The sequence below is a fragment of the Tachysurus fulvidraco genome, chromosome 21 (genome assembly GCF_022655615.1).
Source record: "Tachysurus fulvidraco isolate hzauxx_2018 chromosome 21, HZAU_PFXX_2.0, whole genome shotgun sequence".
NCBI classification, from domain to species: Eukaryota; Metazoa; Chordata; class Actinopteri; order Siluriformes; family Bagridae; genus Tachysurus; species Tachysurus fulvidraco.
In genome coordinates, this window is record NC_062538.1 from 17,059,990 (window position 1) to 17,078,727 (window position 18,738).

The 18,738-nt window shown below is 41.6% G+C and overlaps 2 pseudogenes; one reads left to right on the forward strand and one right to left on the reverse strand.

Moving 5' to 3' along the window:
- Positions 1 to 8,200: 8,200 nt before the first annotated feature.
- Positions 8,201 to 10,853, forward strand: LOC113640035 (annotated as a pseudogene).
- Positions 10,854 to 14,915: 4,062 nt separating this feature from the next.
- LOC113640038 lies at positions 14,916 to 17,394 on the reverse strand (annotated as a pseudogene).
- Between the last annotated feature and the right edge of the window lie 1,344 nt (positions 17,395 to 18,738).

The window sequence follows — 18,738 nt, forward strand, 5'->3', positions numbered from 1 at the left end:
ACTAATGTTTTTGAGCATATGTTTTATAAAATAACTCTCAATGTCTTATAATTTAAATTATACTACTTAAATGAGATTTTATATATTAATTTAATAAGAAATTCAACAATAACACCATTTAATTTTTTTATTGTTGACAAAAAACAGGTAACACTGCAATATACTCAAGTTCACAATGTTAACAATACAGTGTTTAGAGGAAAATACAGTATTCAAAAATAAAGCATTAAACTGGATAAAAATAAAAGGAAAAGAGCACATGCACACACTCCTGCACACACTGGTGACAACTTTTGAGTTGATGATATCAATAGAGCAACAACATGCAGTTTTAACATACAGTACACTATAAGCGCAGAACACTGGTAAATGTTAAGAGCACTTACTGCACTGACTGGACAATCGGAACAAGAATCTGTTCAAAGATTCACACTGCATCTTGAGAACAAAAAACAGGCATGACTTCTGATGCTAGCTTAGCCCTGATGGTAATTAACTATGATGTTTTAATAGGTACCCTCGTTTGTCACATATAAATTCACAAAACGTCCACTGCATCTTCAAAAGAACCTGTGAAAACAGATCATAAGAAAATGTTTTGATTAGCAAATCACTTTCACTGTAAAACGTTAGTGAATATCTGCTAATGACTACATTTTTAAAGTTTAAGTTGCTATTACAAACAAACAAAAAATAATAAATGTTTCAAAAGAAACTTTAAGAAACACGTTTTGAATGGTTATTGTAATACACCTGAGACATATGCTAACGTTAGCGGCAAGCACGTGTACATGCATATACACTTATATGAACCAACAAAAAAACTTATGCCAGCGAAATACAAACATTGTAACTGGAACATATAACACTGGCTAACGTTATCAAATGTGACCTGACAGAAATAGCTCATGTTACTGTGAACGGACAGAAAATGAGAAAAAAAACTATCATCAATCATCACATTTACACTTATTTTACAAGTTAACTTATTAACATTTAACTAACATCAGTTTTAGGGTAATCATTTATTGTCATATATCTAACACCAACACCACCGCTATCACTATTTATACTTCTACTTCTACTACTACTACTAATAATAAATATTATTTGTTATAGGTATATATTGTTGTTGTTAAATGTATTAAATAAATAACAGCTTGTTTAAATGTTTTAAATTTATGGTTAATGTTTAAAAGTACCATATGACCTTTCTATGGTTTTCTATTTTGAATTCTGACACTGAAAAATTTTGTAGCTTTTGCAGGTCTTGAAAGTCTTTTTTCTATGTATATAATATTCAGTACATGTATGCCTTGTTTTTTTTTATGCACATACACAATGTGTGTGTGTGTGTGTGTGTGTGTGTGTGTGTGTGTGTGTGTGTGTGTGTGTGTGTGTGTGTGTGTGTGTGTGTGTGTGTGTGTGTGTGTTTTTACCTTCCTACAGCAGAACTGATAGTTGAGTAGCTCCCAACAATACCGCTGGGGCCAATGAGAGCAGTGAAGAGAAATTGCATTTAGTGCTGTGTCATCTGTCCAAATTCCCTGATATGGTTGAACCTGAGAAACAAACAAACAAACATAAAACTACTTTAGTAATTGAAAATTATTTGTTAAGTAAATCTCCCATATTTTCATGAAAATTTAAACTGTGCCCTTTACCCAAACTGCACAACTCTGTATTATGTTTATTGTTACAATCTGTGGTCCACTGGAATAATTCAGCACCTCTTTGCTTTAAATACATGGCTTAATACATTGTGACTCTGACTTTACAATTTATTTCACTTGTACAAATATAGATCATTTTAGTTACACCACAAATAAGCTGTACTTACCTTGAGGCTAAAGCCTGTAGCATAGGTGCCTGTAGGACACTTCTCTGAAGTTCCCCATTTTCCCCAGATCTGTCCGTTATTCACAGAGATCGAACTGGGAAACGGCCCGATAATTCTGCTTTGTGTATCACTGACACTTGCACACTCCCTGAAGGAAAGCATGAGCAGAGGCAAAACAAGCACAAGATACATTCTTTTGGATACAGCTGAAACTAAATTGAAACTGTTGTCAGGTAATCAGAATAATTATTTCTGCAAAAGTGCTCATGCAAAAGCAGACGCTTTGGTGTTTATATACAGTCTACCTACCCATTTGGTGCAAAGTATTACATAAGTAATTACTGTAATTATCATATTTTACCCCTCAATATTTGGCATTAATCCAGTGCACAAATATTAAACTGGTTTAATTTAATTAGTTCAATTTAAATCATGTTTAAAGCAATAACAAATATTTTACAGATTATAATTTTTTTCTTCAGCAATAATTTGATTATGTAAATAAAAAAGAATCGTTAAGTAATAAATATTTGCACGTTGGTACAGGATCACTGCTGTTGGCTTTAGGTGTGAATGAGTGTGTGTATGTGTGTGTATGCCCTGCAAAGGATTGGCATAATATCCCTACAATCTCCATAAAAAAATAAAATAATAATAATTAAACTAATTGAGTTAATTATGTTTATCAGTCACAAATCTTGCTTTTTAAATCACTGCCTGATTACATAAGGTTTGACTTGCATTTCTGTTACAATTCAACACTTTAGTGAAACATTTTGTTCTGAATGTATTTTGTCAAAGCTGAAATTTGAAATGTAATTAAAGATTTGAGATGTGATACTAACACAAACACGTATAATAACGATTCTTGAATTGTGTCATTGTTTAGTTGTCAGTTTTTTAATCACTAAATTATTTATTACTTAAACTGTATTACATAATATTGTGCCAATAATAGGTATTTATATTAATAAAATCTATTATTTCTATAACTCTTCTTCTTCTTCTTCTTCTTCTTCTTCTTCTTCTTCTTACATATAAAACATAAATATAATTATATGGACATAAGCATACAACATATTTAGATTCATTATGTTTAAAGCATATAATAATCTTTCATACTGTGTTATTCAAGAATACTGTATTTACCGTACTTAACATTTATATAACACAAGGAAGGATAATGAATATAAATACAAGGGAGTTTCTGTGCCATCCAGGGTATGATTAGATACAATTGTAGAGATGTTTGAGACACACACTAACACCTACACAAAAACACACACATACACACCCACACAAACACAGAGACAAACAAAACAAAACAAAAGTAAAAGTTTCCTTGCTAAACCTTTCCTTGTTTGTCAGATCACTAGGTAAACAATAATAAACTAGACAAGGTAACTTATTAATTAATCTAAAAACAGTAATCCACAACAACAGCAAAAAAAGATTTTCAAAAAGATTTGCCGGTTGGCAAACTGATGTAATTCAAAAAAGTGTCTTAAACAATTAATGTTGACTGTACTAACACTATCCTGTAGTTTCTGTCAATTGGATATTTACAAAATATAAATATATACTCTGCATGACAATTTATTTAATCAATCAAAAACGTTTTTATTAACACACACACACACACACACACATACACACACACACACACTCACACACACACACACACACACACACACACACACACACACACACACACACTATATACTGTATATGTATATATTCATTTGTTTTTCTATACACTGAAGATGTTAGGGTGTGAGACGAAAAGATGAATATGAGACGAGAGAGCAGAATTTCAGCTTTAATTTCCTCATATTTACATCCAGATGTGTTGTTGATTTGTTTGGTAAGTCAGTTTAGAGCCCCATTTAGATTAAGGGCTCAAAACGTACTAAACAGATATACTGTAAGGGTTTAGAAATAAATATAAGGAAATGAAACCTGGAATTCTGCTCTGGTGTGTCATTTTCTCACAGTCTTCTTATAATCGCTTGACGCACTCACCAACACATTCAGTGGGAAATGTCTGATATATAAATAAGAATGATATACAAAGGGATTAATTATAATTATGCTTCAGAAATGTTTCCTTTAATCATGCAGCTAAACAGAAAGTACAACGAAATAAATGATTATAAATCCAGAAAATAATAATACCTCCTTTATGAATATTATCCACATTCACTGTTACATTTGAATTGGTAATTTTCAAAATTGAGTTTTTGTTGTTCCATAATTCACATAATTTAGCAACAGAATTAATGTAGTTTGGGCAGCAAATTGCCTTAGAAATATAGTCACAGTTTATTTCACTGTTCCTTAACTCTAAAATACAAATGTTAAAATATAAAATATTCTGTAATATACAGAACAATGTTGCAAATGTTGATTAATTATACATAATTGCATGGTGTTGGTAATGTGATGGCTCTTATGGATCCCAGAGAAAGGACAAAGATAAAAAAGGGTAAAGTTATATCTGTGTTCGTTTCCCTGTCACGAAGTTTCAGTGTTTTTAGAAATTGGAAAAAAACACGTTGCTGAATATTTTCTTACTTTAGTACATTTACAAAGTAAAAAGAATTTAAAAAGCTGTATGAAAATTATAATAAATATGAATGTACAGTTTCTATTTGGGGAATTTAATAGATAATAATAATAATAATAATAATAATAATAATAATAATAATAATAATAATAATAATAATAATAATAAATTGTCCGTAGTGTGTGAGTGAATGAGAGTGTGTGTGCCCTGTGATGGGTTGGCACTCCGTCCAGGGTGTATCCTGCCTTGATGCCCGATGATGCCTGAGATAGGCACAGGCTCCCCGTAACCCGAGGTAGTTCGTATAAAGCGGTAGAAAATGAGAGAGTGAGTGAGAGTGAATGTAAAGTTTCTATTTGGGGAACTTAATAGATAATAATAATCAATATAATACTTTGTGTATTCAAAGGTTTGGACTGATGAATAAGCTTTATATTGTTTCTTTTTTAGATTTTTTATTATATTGTTATTCACATTTATAATACAAATTTCGTTTCAGCCACGTTTCAAAGTATATGATCAATTTTAATGTGTTCTGTCATTTTCCCTGGATTTTGACTCTTTAGCTGTTCACTTTTTTTATTCTGCCAGCCCTCTAATAGTCTATTTGTGATCAATTGATCTGTATCTGTTTACTGTTTTGAGACTTCCTTGGGTTTTAGATTTGTCTGAAACCTGCATCTTCTTCAGTCAGGAATGAACTCAGGAATGAACTACAGAATTAGGTCATGATTTTGCCATACAGGTGTATTGATACACACGCTACAGACCAGGGTAATACAAAACACAGGGAGGTTTATTGAAGTTTGAGGTTTATTACAGTATCGTAACTGAACTGTAAGAAGCACCACAATGTTGCAGCACACACAAACACCCACGCAGGGGATATCACCGGAAGAAAATACACTGAATCCTTAACTGGAGGCAGTAGCTGCAAAGTGATGATGAAGGAAGGAAAACCGATTGCTATGAAACAACCGAACCGGGAGTCTGGAGCTTGAATGACTGCGGGGAAAAATCACATTAGTGCATACGAGAGCAGACAAAGAGTGAGTGACTGAGAGTAGCTTATATAAAGTGTGTGTTGATTGATGAATGAGGAACATTTGGTGCTGATTAGTACTCAGGGGAATGTGAATGCTGGTGAGTGAGAGAAGGACCTGGTGACTCTGTGACAACAGGTAAATACCAGTGAATGTTACTGCAAAAGAACACAAATATGAAAAAGAGAAACGGATTGTTATAACAATTAACAGTATATTAATGGTCTAGGGAATTGAATGAAATATATAGTATCAGATTTTAATTTTGATTTAAAATAGTTATCTGAAAACTTAGAATTTAAGATTTGTTAGTGGGCTCAGTCTTTTAGAGCCTGCTGAAGTGTTAATTCTAACAAGGAATTGTTCTTATTCTGTTTTTGATTATACCCTTAGTGGAATCTCCAGTAAGGCTATAATACTTTCTTGAATTACTATCTAGACATTTCCATGATTTAATTTTCCATGTATATTGCAAGACTATCTATGTACTAGTTTGGATGTTTTAACAAAAAGAAGTTCCATAGCTACTGACTTATTCTTTCAATACTAAGCATTCACATATGAAAAAGACAACATATTTTCGGTCTCTATGGTTAATTCTCCGCAGACCAGCAGAGGGAGTCCTTCTTCACCTCCTTCATCGGTTGATGCTTTCATTTCCCTTTTACGATGCTCATGTTTCATCATCTCGTGTTCGAGATCCACCTATGGGAAGGGCATCCGTTCCTGACCTCTACAGAAGCATCCAATTGCACCAAGTCTGGCTTGACAGACAGGAGCGCGTGCCAAAGGCAGGTAAGGTAACGCCCTTTACCCGAGTGCATAATGCACCTGCACGCGCTGCCTTTCCTCAGTTTACTTTCGCTTCTCGCGACTTCTGATCCTACCTCACAGCTCCCTGGTTTTTTGGACTGCACTTTCTGTCTTCAGGAGGACATATCGCTTGATCAGCCTCCGCCGGACGTGTACGTCCTCAGCCAGGTTAGCTTCGCGAGCCGCCCACGCTCGCACCCCCCTTTTTTCTGTAGGCTGCCCGCCTGCTTTTTTGCCTTTTTTCCTCCTTATGGCGCTCTCCAAAGCGGCTCCGGCTACTCCGGTGGACGACCTATCGCGAGCCTGCCCGGCCGCGTGCGGTGCGCTTATAGCCGCGAGGGATTCCCATCCCTTCTGCGTTGTCTGCACGGGTCTCAAGCATGCGCAAGAGGCTATTGATCTGCCGGAGAACTGTAGCCATTGCCTGGCGCTCCCAAAAAAGCTCCTGCGTCGCAGGCTTCCTCTGACTGGACCGACATGTGTCCTTCCCCGTTTGAGGATTTACTACCGGCCGACGACCGCTTCCCCGACCGCTTGCTCGTCCTCCGCAACGCCCGTCAGGCTGTCCAGGCTAGCGGCCGCTCTATGGCTTTGTCGGTGGTCGGAGAACGTGCGCTGTGGCTCAACCTATGTGGTCTCCCCGATAGTGAGAAGCGCCGCATTGCTGGGGCGCCAGTTGAGCCGGGTCAAGCTCTTTTCGGCCCAGCCGTTGCGCTGATGCAGCAGCGCTACGTTGATAAGAAGAAGGAGGATGAGGCCTTCAAACTGTGTCTTCCTAGAAAGCCGGCACCGCGCCAGACGCCATCTGGGAGGCCACCTAATGCTCCTGCTGCGGGACGCCAGTCCCACTATGCTGGCAGGTCCAACAAACCCCGTGGGAAGCCACAGGCTAAGCAGGGCGGGCCCCCTCCCCCGATAGGCCCTGGTGTAAGACGTCTTTCGCCGCGGACGCGGCTCGGAGGCCTCCTATCCCCGCTCCTTCTGTTCCGAAACGTAAGCAGCCGACCTGATGTTCGGCCTCTGGGGGTCTTCAGTCCGCGTTCATGGGCGGCCAGCCCTCCGGACACCCGTTCTACCCTCCAGGCTCACCCGTCCAAGAGACGGAGGGTCTCCTTCTGCGAGGTCAGCCCCCCCTCGCTGGCGAGGGTCATCCTTTGTTCCGCACAGGCTTCCCCGTTCCCAGCAGGGACGGTCGTGGGATCGAGTGCAGAAGCAGTGTCACCAAACACCCCCCCTTCGCACACCTCTCACATGTTCAATAAAGGCTACGGCCCCAGTTTTTCACAAAAAAATGATGAAAACTTCTCTGGTTTGGCCACTGGAGGGCGCCATCGTGCCATCAATGAACGGTCCGGCCGGACCGGCCCCCGGCGTCCCGCCCTCCCGTGTATGGATGCTCGGGAGTCACGTGACAGCCTGGCTGTCTGTCTCGGCCCCCGATTGGATGATTCACACAGTCACGAGGGGTTACAGACTTCAGTTTGTCCAATCACCCCCACGGTTCAACGGAGTGGTCTGGTCCCACACGGACCAGTGCTCCGCCCACATTCTGAAAGACGAGATCTCATCTCTTCTCGAGAAGGGAGCGATTCGAGTTGTACCCGCGCATCTAAGCAATCAGGGGTTTTATTCTCATAATTTCCTGGTCCTGAAGAAGGACGGATCTCTCCGTCCTATTCTGGATCTCAGAGTGTTGAACAAACGTTTACGGAAATACAACTTCAGAATGTTAACACACGGCTCTCTCATATGTTCGATAAAGTGGAACGATTGGATTTGCTCGATGGATCTGAGTGATGCTTTTTTCCACATAAGCATCTATCCTCCGCACACAAAATTCCTTCGTTTCGCCTACCAAGGCGTATGTTACGAATTCACAGTCCTTCCATTCGGGCTCGCCCTGAGTCCGCGGACGTTCTGTCTGTGTGTGGAGGCGGGGCTTGTCCCGCTGAGAATAGCGGGTCTCACGGATCCTAGCAGCGGATATAGGGAATAGCGGATAGCGGAATAGCGGATCCTGACTTACATAGACAATTGGCTTATTATAGCCGATTCGAGAGAGAATGTGATTCAGAACACTGCCCGTGTGCTCTCACACATCGCTGCGCTTGGTTTCAGAGTCAATGTGTTAAAGAGCAATTTCACTCCCGCTCAGGCGTGCGCCTAGCGCGGGGGCACGTCTCTTCATTCATGAACTGTCTATCGCGGTTCAGAGAAGGGGCGCGGATACAGTATCGCACATGTCTCAGATTACAGGGTTTTATGGCTTCGGCTGTCCATGTCTTGCCTCTAGGTCTTCTGAGAATGAGGGCTTTCATGAAGTGGATTTTGTCCCTTCATCTCTGCCCTTGCGTGATCTTTTCCGCTTTGTTTCGGTGACGTAGAGCTGGAGAGCTGCGGAGTTTTACGCACATGGGACCCCTCTCGGGGCGATCATGATGCGGAAAGTGGTCACGACAGATGCCTCCTTGACAGGGTGGGGAGCCACTCAAGAGGGCAGGTCAGTGAACGGTGTGTGGCCGATCTCACTTCGCTCAGCCCATTTAAGTTACTTGGAGCTCCTCACTGTGTGGAAGGCTCTGATGCAGGGGGCATCATGTGCTGGTACGCTGCGACAATATGACAGCTGTAGCATATATCAACCGTCAAGGCGGCATGCGCTCCTCCAGGCTTCACGCTCTGGCTCACAAGCTGTTGGTATGGAGCACGCAGCACTTTCTGTCGTTACGGGCGACTCACGTCCCAGGCCTTTTGAACAGAGGTGCAGACCTTCTGTCGAGGGGTAACCCTCTGTACAAAGAGTGGAGGCTCCACCCCCAGATAGTGGGACTGCTCTGGGAGAGGTTTGGCCAGGCTGCCGTCGATCTCTTCGCCTCGCGCGAAAACGCCCACTGTCCTATGTTCTTCCCGCTTCGGGACGAGGACGCCCCCCTCGGCATGGACGCTCTGGCTTACCCATGGCCCAGCGCGCTGCTCTACGCTTTCCCTCCGCTCTGCCTGATATCCCCGACCCTGGCCAGGGTCGCGGTGCAGGGTTTATCTCTGATCCTCATAGCCCCCAGGTGGCCCAAGGCACCTTGGCTAGCGGAGATAATTCCTCTTCTGTATGCGGAGCCGTGGCCCCTCCCGTTGCGTACGGATCTCCTGACCCAGGCGAACGGGGAGATTTTTCATCCTCACTCGGGCAGGGTGGCTCTCTGGGCCTGGCCCGTGAGAGGGCGAATTTGAGCACGCTGGGGCTTCCCCCCCATGTTATCGCCACGATTCAGAGTGCCAGGGCCCCTTCCACACGCTCTCTCTATGATTGCAAATGGCGTGTGTTTGAGGCGTGGTGCGAGGAGCACCAGCTCGTCTCGTATCTGTGCTCAGTCACTGATATTTTGGGTTTTTTACAGGGCCTTATCGATCGTGGCAGGTCTTTTTCGACGATTAAGGTCTATTTGGTGGCTGTCGCTGCATGTCACGCCGGTTTCGGTGACGCTACGGTGGGGCAGCACCCCTAAATCCGTAGATTTATGAGGGGCGAGTGCCGCTCCCTGCCGGTCACCAGGAGTGTGGTCCCGGATTGGGATCTCTCCTTGGTGCTGGAGGTGTTGGCCCAACAGCCTTTTGAGCCCCTGGGGGATATCTCCCTCAGGTTGCTGTCCTTCAAGACGGCGCTGCTCCTGGCTTTGGCTTCCGCCAAACGTGTCAGTGATTTGCATGCGCTCTCGGTTCATTCCTCGTGCACCAAATTCTCGCTTAGCGGGGATAGGGTTTGGCTTAAGCCTAACCTGGCCTTCGTGCCTAAGTGATTTCCAGCCTTCACTGGTGGTGGGATCGAGCTCTCCGCTTTTCACCCTCCTCCTTTTTCCTCTGCAGAGGACCAGAGGTTGAATGCTTTGTGTCCTGTGCATGCCCTACGTGCGTACGTGGACAGGACGAACTCTTTTCGGGGGAGCGATCAGCTCTTCATCTCTTGGGCCCCGCCGAAAACGGGAAAACCCATCTCTAAGCAACGCCTCTCTCGCTGGATTGTAGAAGCTATCTCCTTAGCGTATGAGTCTAGGGGCGTGCAGCCTCCAGATGGCCTCAGGGCTCACTCCACTAGAGGCTTGGCTGCTTCGTGGGCTCTGTTTGGGGGAGTTCCCTTGCAGGACATTTGTGCTGCGGCGAGCTGGTCCTCTCCGCACACCTTTGTCAGGCACTACCGGATTGATGTTACTCGTACCACCGTGGCTCATGCGGTCTTGAGTGTGGGCTCTTCGTAGCCACGTGCACTCTTGTCAGCCCTGTCCATCCGGCCTGGCTGTGCATGTTTTTCAGGCATATGGTCTTCTCCCCACCATACGCTCGGGTTGGTCCATTTACATGTTATTTACATGTTCTTTTCCGGCAGGCTGCCCGCTTGTTGGACGTCAGCGAGGTTTTAACATGCATGTTGCCGCATGCTGTGTTTCCCTTTGGCTGAGCTTTTTGCCCCGTGCAGTATGTTATGTCTGCTGCTTTGTGACGTGCCGAGCACCACCTTTTTGGCCGTCCTCTGGCTTACAGGGCCTCGCTGTGAGTGTATTGGGCAACCGGGGAGTTGTCTATATCTCCCATAGGTGGATCTCGAACACGAGATGATGAAAGAGAACATTAGGTTACTGTCGTAACCCCGGTTCTCTGAAACATCGAGTGGAGAGATCCACCAAGTTTGCCCCGCTTGCTGCACGAGAAGCGAATATGTACACTGAGGAAAGGCAGCGCATGCAGGTGCATTATGCACTCGGGTAAGGGGCGCTACCTTACCTGCCTTTGGCACGTGCTCCTGTCTGTCAAGCCAGACTTGGTGCAATTGGATGCTTCTGTAGAGGTCAGGAACGGATGCCCTTCCCATAGGTGGATCTCTCCACTCGATGTTTCAGAGAACCGGGGTTACGACAGTAGCCTAATGTTTTGTGTGTTCTCATGTTTTCAGTTCACATGTTTCATTTTGTTGATGCCATATTTGTTATTACATTGGTTTAGTCTTTTTCGTAATGTTTTGCTAAAGAAGAAACAGTTGCATTATGCTTATAAATTGTGAGTCAAATATTCACTCTCTCACTCACTCACTCATTTTCTACCGCTTTATCCGAACTACCTCGGGTCACGGGGAGCCTGTGCATCATCAGGCATCAGGCATCATCAGGCATCAAGGCAGGATACACCCTGGACAGAGTTGAGTCAAATATTTATTTAATATAATTGCCACATACATTTTAATCTTTAACTCTGCTTTGACTGGCTGAGCTCCCCATGCTTGTTTGGCCCCCAAAGCATGCTGACACACTGTAGTGCCGCCCAGCTCTCCTGGATTCAGGAAGCACCATTACACTGCTGCGCCTGACAGTTTTATCTCAACCAGTATAGCTGGCAAGGACGGTTGCAGCCCGTGTATTCATGCCGAGGCACGCTTAGTCTCAGCTGTAGTAGTCCAGGCCTGCAGCCCGGCTGGAGAGTGGCCGCATCTGGTGGGGCTCATCCCTTAGCTTCCGGAGCCCCATGGACATGACTGGCCTTGGTTCCGAGCAGCCATGAGCACCACCGCCATAGGGTGGAACGGGAAACCAAACAGGATGCCGCTTCCCCAGGTGAGTCTCTCCAGGATGCTAACTTATTATCATCTGTGTCAAAAATGGCCAGTGGGGGTGGGGTGGGGGGTTTTGGGTAAGAGCAAAAGCGGGACAATTGGCTGAAGCATTGTTGGGGCCAAGTGCTACAAATAGAAGGTATAAACCAAAGATTGCCTGGTGATTGCCTGGTGTCAAGAAGGGCAGCAAAGAAGCCACTTCTCTCCAAAAAAAACATCAGGTAAAGATTGATCTTCTGCAGAAAGTATAGTGAATGGACTGCTGAGGACTGGGACAAAGTCATATTCTCTGATGAAGCCCCTTTCATTTACATTTACATTTACATTTACAGCATTTGGCAGACGCCCTTATCCAGAGCAACGTACATAAGTGTTTAAATCTTTAACATTGAATACATTAATGCTGGTTCACTAGGTTACGTACATACCATGAGTTTAAAACATTTGTTCAAAGTTACAATGAAAATTTTTTATTTTTTTTTTAAATGCAAAAGATAAGGAAAGAAGTGCTAGTTGAAGTGTTTCCTGAATAAGTAGGTCTTCAACCGCCGCTTGAAAATAGCCAGTGACTCAGCTGTCCGGACCTCTAGGGGAAGTTCATTTCCGATTGTTTGGGGCATCTGGAAAAAGGCTTGTCAGGAGAAGAAAAGGTGAGCGCTACCATCAGTCCTGTGTCATGCCAACAGTAAAGCATCCTGAGACCATTCATGTGTGGGGTTTCTTCTCATCCAAGGGAGTGGCTCACTCACAATTCTGCCCAAAAACGCAGCCATGAATAAAGAATGGTACCAAAACACCCTCCAACAGCAACTTCTTCCAACAATCCAACAACAGTTTGGTGAAGAACAATGCATTTTCCAGCTCGATGGAGCACTGTGCCATAAGGCAAAAGAGATAACTAAGTGGCTCGGGGACCCGAACGTTGAAATTTTGGGTCCATGGCCTGGAAACTCCCCAGATCTTAATCCCATTGAGAACTTGTGGTCAATCCACAAGAGGCGGGTGGACAAACAAAAACCCACTAATTCTGACAAACTCCAAGAAGCGATTATTAAAGAATGGGTTGCTATAAGTCAGGATTTGGCCCAGAAGTTGATTGAGAGCATGCCCAGTCGAATTGCAGAGGTCCTGAAAAAAAAAACGGCCAACACTGCAAATACTGACTCTTTGCATAAATGTCATGTAATTGTCGATAAAAGCCTTTGAAACGTATGAAGTGCTTGTAATTATATTTCAGTACATCACAGAAACAACTGAAACAAAGATCTAAAAGCAGTTTAGCAGCAAACTTTGTGAAAACTAATATTTATGTCATTCTCAATACTTTTGCCTACGACTGTATACCACCTCAGGGAGGTTCTGGGAGGCCTCTGGAAATGCAGAATCACAGAAAATGTCATCTGGGGCTGACCAAGACCACAGTAGAAAAGGTTAGAGGCCAATTACTTGGATGAAGACAGCTAGAGAGACTTGAGCAAGGCAGGACTGCAGGCCCTGATGGTATTACTTCCAGGGTTCTTGTTCCAGTAGTCCCAGTAGTTGTACTACTCAGCTATCTGGTATCCTTAAGTGCATCTACAACCTATGTCTGATGCAGGAAAGGAAATTGATGGTATAGAAAGCATTTTATCTATTACCAATGTTTTTTCCTTTGCACCAGGGGCTAGAATAACCTGCCAGTGCCCCTTCATTAGGTCAAGTGGCAAAAAAATCTGTGTAAACATTAATAATACATATAAATACACAATTCAAAATTAGTGAACTAAAAATAAAATACTGAAATAAATACATTTGTAGTAAGAAAAGTGAAATACATTAAATGAAATATTTAAATACAGATGCTTGAAAAACTTACTGACGTTTACTGCTCTGGTGTCTCTATAAAAAAAACACTAAGCAGGTGAACTTGAACCTCAGTTAATTTAAACCTAGATATTGTTTTAAAGAAGGACAGAACAGTAAGATGGAAGCCTAACGTAGGATGGTTATTTGTTTTCATTTGTACAATTCAACTTCAGATTAATCAGTAAATGTCCCTAAATATGTTAAGAAATCTTTTCATATGTATCATGTTTACATCACGGGAAGTCGTGGCCTAATGGTTAGAGAGTCTGACTCGTAACCCAAAGGTTGTGGGTTCGAGTCTCGGGCCGGCCACGAAGGCACCGAACTCCCCAACTGCTCCCCGGGCGCCGCAGCATAAATGGCTGCCCACTGCTCCGGGTGTGTGTTCACGGTGTGTGTGTTCATTGCTGTGTGTGTGCACTTTGGATGGGTTAAATGCAGAGAACAAATTCTGAGTATGGGTCACCGTACTTAGCCGTATGTTACGTCACCATGTTTATACATAATGGCATGTTAAGATCATTTCATGACATTGTGTATAAACATGTTTTTGGTATTTAGATTGTACCTGCCCATGATCTTATCGAAGGAATTTTTTCCTAATAGATAAACAAACTAGTTGTCATTTTAAAGCACCACATTTCTAACACATTGTGAGGAAACTGAAACTAAAATTCCATTCATTTGAATACATTCGTCCTGGAACTCTCAAAATGGTCTCACCAACAAAGTTTATATTAAAAAAAATATAAACGAAGCAGTAAAAAACTTTTTTTAATTCTTGTATTTAACTTTGTGTGAAAGCAACAAAATATTTTCTTTTCATCGTAACTTTTATTTTTACTGTGGTATTTGTACGTTATCTACTTGTGCCATTAGCTAATTGACGAAAGCAATGAAAGAAAAGAATAAAGAAACAGATATTGGATATTAAGATTCTTAAGGTAGAAAATTGGTCGCTTTAAAGCGGTCAAACTTAAATGTGAAATTAAAAAAATTTACAAATTTGTTCATTATTGCATTTTGTAATTAAACATTTAATTTATATTTAATTTTAATTTTTTAAATCGTTACAAGAAAAGTATATTTTAAAAAATCTTACCACTTATATTTGAAAATATTATTTAAGCTGTTTAGCTCTAGTTTATCAATTAATTTTTCAAATAAAAATTACAAAAACTCACAGAATCTGAGCTGTTGATCATTTTATTTCATTAAGTAATTCAAAACTGATTTTCACTTAAAGTACAGGCAAAGGATAACAAATAAGATAAAATCATCAGTGAGTACATTTCTGTAATTAGTGACAGATTGATGAGTTATTATTATACAAATAATTCACAAAGATAGACGAATTCATGAGAAATAAAGAGATTTTGATTCTTTGTTAAATGTAGTTGTCTTCATTCATGTTCTTGTCTTAAATGTAGTCAAATGTAGTTAAAATGAGGCCAAAAAAGAGTTTTTTTTAGTATTCAAATCATCTTTAGTGTACACCATTTCCTTTTTCTGCCATTATGATTTCTGAATAAAAGTGCAATTTCGTTCCTTTTGTGATCCAGATTTGGTCAAACGTACCTTAGTAGCAGCAACTGAAGATGACATCATTAAGGCTGGTGTCATCCCATATGCCCTGAGGCGATTGCACTTTTGTTTGGATGCCACAAATCCCAGTTCCACCACAAAGTGAGCTCCAGGAACCCCAGGTACCCCAGCTCATACCACTGCCTTCCAACACAGAGTCCGTGGAGAATTTGAACCTGGAATTTTAGGTTAGAGAAACATTCCCTGTTATATTTTCTAGTCAAATTGCTTAATCAAGCAGAGTTGAAAACATCCCAACTTTGATCATATCTTGTTAATAATTACTGAATAATCCAATTAAGATTATAGTATCAGATCAAAAGATTTTTAAATATCAGTTTAATCAAAAGTGTTAGTCTTATGTTATGTATCTTATTTTTTGCGATAATATTGAATATGTGTATTTTGTGAGTTACTAATTACCTTATGTTGTCAGCTGCAGTATCATCTCCCCATCCCTGATTACCCTCTACTCGCAGCTGGAAAGCTTTCAGTACTCCACTGGGGCACCAAATAGGCGATTACCAAGACCCCCAGCTGTAAAAAAAAAAAAAAAAAAAAAAAAAAAAAAAAAAAGTTAATGCCACTACTATTACTTCTATCACTACTACTACTACAAATAATAACGATCATATTAATAACAATAATAATCATCATCATTTATATTATAATTATAGTTGTTTTAAACACCTCCAAAACACTTAATAAATAACAAAGCAAATCAAGAATCGCGTTAGTTCAGGCAGGCCACGCAGTAAGCTGCATCAGCTGCTAATCAGCTGTCCACAAGGCGCACCAATCCAGCACGACTTCCGTAATTTCCCTCCTTTAAATCCTCGCCTTCGAGCGCACCTACGCATCGCCGCACCGACTCATCCAGCCAGGACCTGTCACCAGCGCCGATTAAATTCTTCATGTAAAAATTCGCACCTCGCGCAATTTCGGTTCTGATTCTGAGCTGTAATTGGGGGGTCTATTCATTCCCCAGCGCTGCCTCCCCGCCCCGTCCATGCATGCGCACGGACAAGCGCGTGGGAAAATTCTCCCAGAACAGAACCATCCCGCCAACACTTTCTAATCACTATTTCTATTTCTAATTCTCACACTGAATAATCTTATGTAGGTCCTGTAGGTCTTGTATCTATATGTAATATTCAGTACATATTGTATGCCTTTTTCTTTTACCTTCCTACAGCAGATCTGATAGTTGTGAAGCCCTCAACAATACCAGTGGAGCCAATGGGTTTAGAGCAGTGAAGAGCAATTCCATTTAGGGCTGTGTCATCATACCAGATTCCCTGATATGTCGCAACCTGAAAAACAAACAAGCATAAAACTGCTTTAGTAATAAATATCTTTTGTTGAGTAAATTTATTTGCAGGGTCATTTAAACTGCACCTTTGAATAAAACTACACAATTATATGTTATGTTTGTTACATTTTGTGGCCAACTGGAATCATTCCCCTTCATCTCTGACTCTGACTTCACAATTTATTTCACTTGTACAAATATAGATCATTTTAGTTACACCACAAATAATCTGTACTTACACTGAGGCTAAAGCCTGTAGCATAGGTGCCTGTAGGACACTTCTCTGAAGTTCCCCATGTTCCCCAGATCTGTCCGTTACTCACAGAGATCAAACTGGGAAACGGCCCAACAATTCTGCTTTGTGTATCATTGACACTTGCACACTCCCCGAAGGAAAGCATGAGCAGAGGCAAAACAAGCACAAGATACATTCTTTTGGATACAGCTGAAAATAAAGTGAAACTGTTATCAGGTAATCAGAATGATTCTCCCTGTAAAAGTGCTTATACTGACAGCAGATCCTTTGGTATTTATATACTCTAACCGATCAGTGCCAGCCCACAAAAGGTGGGCTGGTTCATTCAGATCAACGGGTTTAAGTTGAATAGTTCAATTCTTTTTTAAGTGGCTCTAAGAGTGTCTGTATAAGTGTGTACATGGTGCCCAGTGAAGGACCGGCATACAATAGTTTGTTTCACTATAAATAAATAGATATGGAATCAAGTATTGCAAAAATGTGTGTGTGTGTGTGTGTGTGTGTGTGTGTGTGTGTGTGTGTGTGTGTGTGTGTGTGTATGTGTGTGTTTGTGTGTGTGTGTGTGTGTGTGTGTGTGTGTGTGTGTGTGTGTGTGTGTGTGTGTGTGTGTGTGTGTGTGTGTGTGTGTGTGATGTTAATTATGTTTATTAGTAACAGATGCAGCATGTGTTGGTTGCCAGCACACAGACTTAATTGTACTGTATTGTGTAAAACTTGATCTTTAAATGTTAAATCACTGCTTGCTTACATCACACTTGATGTACAGTACAGACCAAAAGTTTGGACACACCACCTTTTCAACAGGACAATGACCCCAAACACACCTCCAGGCTGTGTAAGGGCTATTTGACCATGAAGGAGAGTGATGGGGTGCTGCGCCAGATGACCTGGGGTCTCATTTATAAAGCGTGCGTACGCACAAAACGGGGCTGGAAACGTGCGTACGCCAGTTTTCGCGCAAAGGTTGTGATCTATAAAAAACAAACTTGAAGGGAAAATGTGCGCAGCTTTAAGCAAACTTTGAGACGTGCGTACGCACATTCTGGAGACAAAGGGAATTGGCGACACAGATGGTGAGGTCGTGAACTGAAGTTAGATTGTAGAAAATTCATGTGAGAAGAACGATTATAAGAATTAATTAATTAATGACATTTAATTTTCACTCCATTTCATGCGTTATATCCACATTATCATGAAGATTAAATCCAACAGTGTTATTTGTGCCGATTGTTTTAGGCTATATACATCTAGTAATATCCAAATGTAATTCAAAATGTATTAAAAATAAAATAATAATGATACTAATCAGCGCTACTCTGTCCAGGGTGTATCCTGCCTTGATGCCCAATGACGCCTGAGGATAGGTACAGGCTCCCCGTGACCAGAGTAGTTCGGATAAGCGGTAGAAGATGAATGAATGAATGAATAATCAGCGCTGCCTTACAGCCACATTGTCCACAACGGGAGCGCAGGAGGAGATGGCATGACTACATGTCATACAGAATAGCATGAAATACCCATTTATTAGAGAACTGCAGAATATTTTCCTTAATGTACATATACCATAAAATGTCAAAGTCTGCAAAGTCTGCAGTCATGAAGCACAATCGCTACTCATCATCGTTCCTAACTATTACGGTGTTCATTACAAAACCGTCATGAAGAAGCATGTCATGAAGTGTTCACTATAACATTTTCATCTTAAATTTTTGCCCACAAATTAATTCTGTGATTTTGTCAAGGTGTTAATGATCAGTCTAATTGCTAGAAACATATAAATCCTCCGGTGACCCGGGTATGTAATGCTTCATGATGGCACTGATTGCCAATGGCAAAATAAGGAGAGAACGAGTTTTCAGGAACCATGATGATTTCCTGGCCCA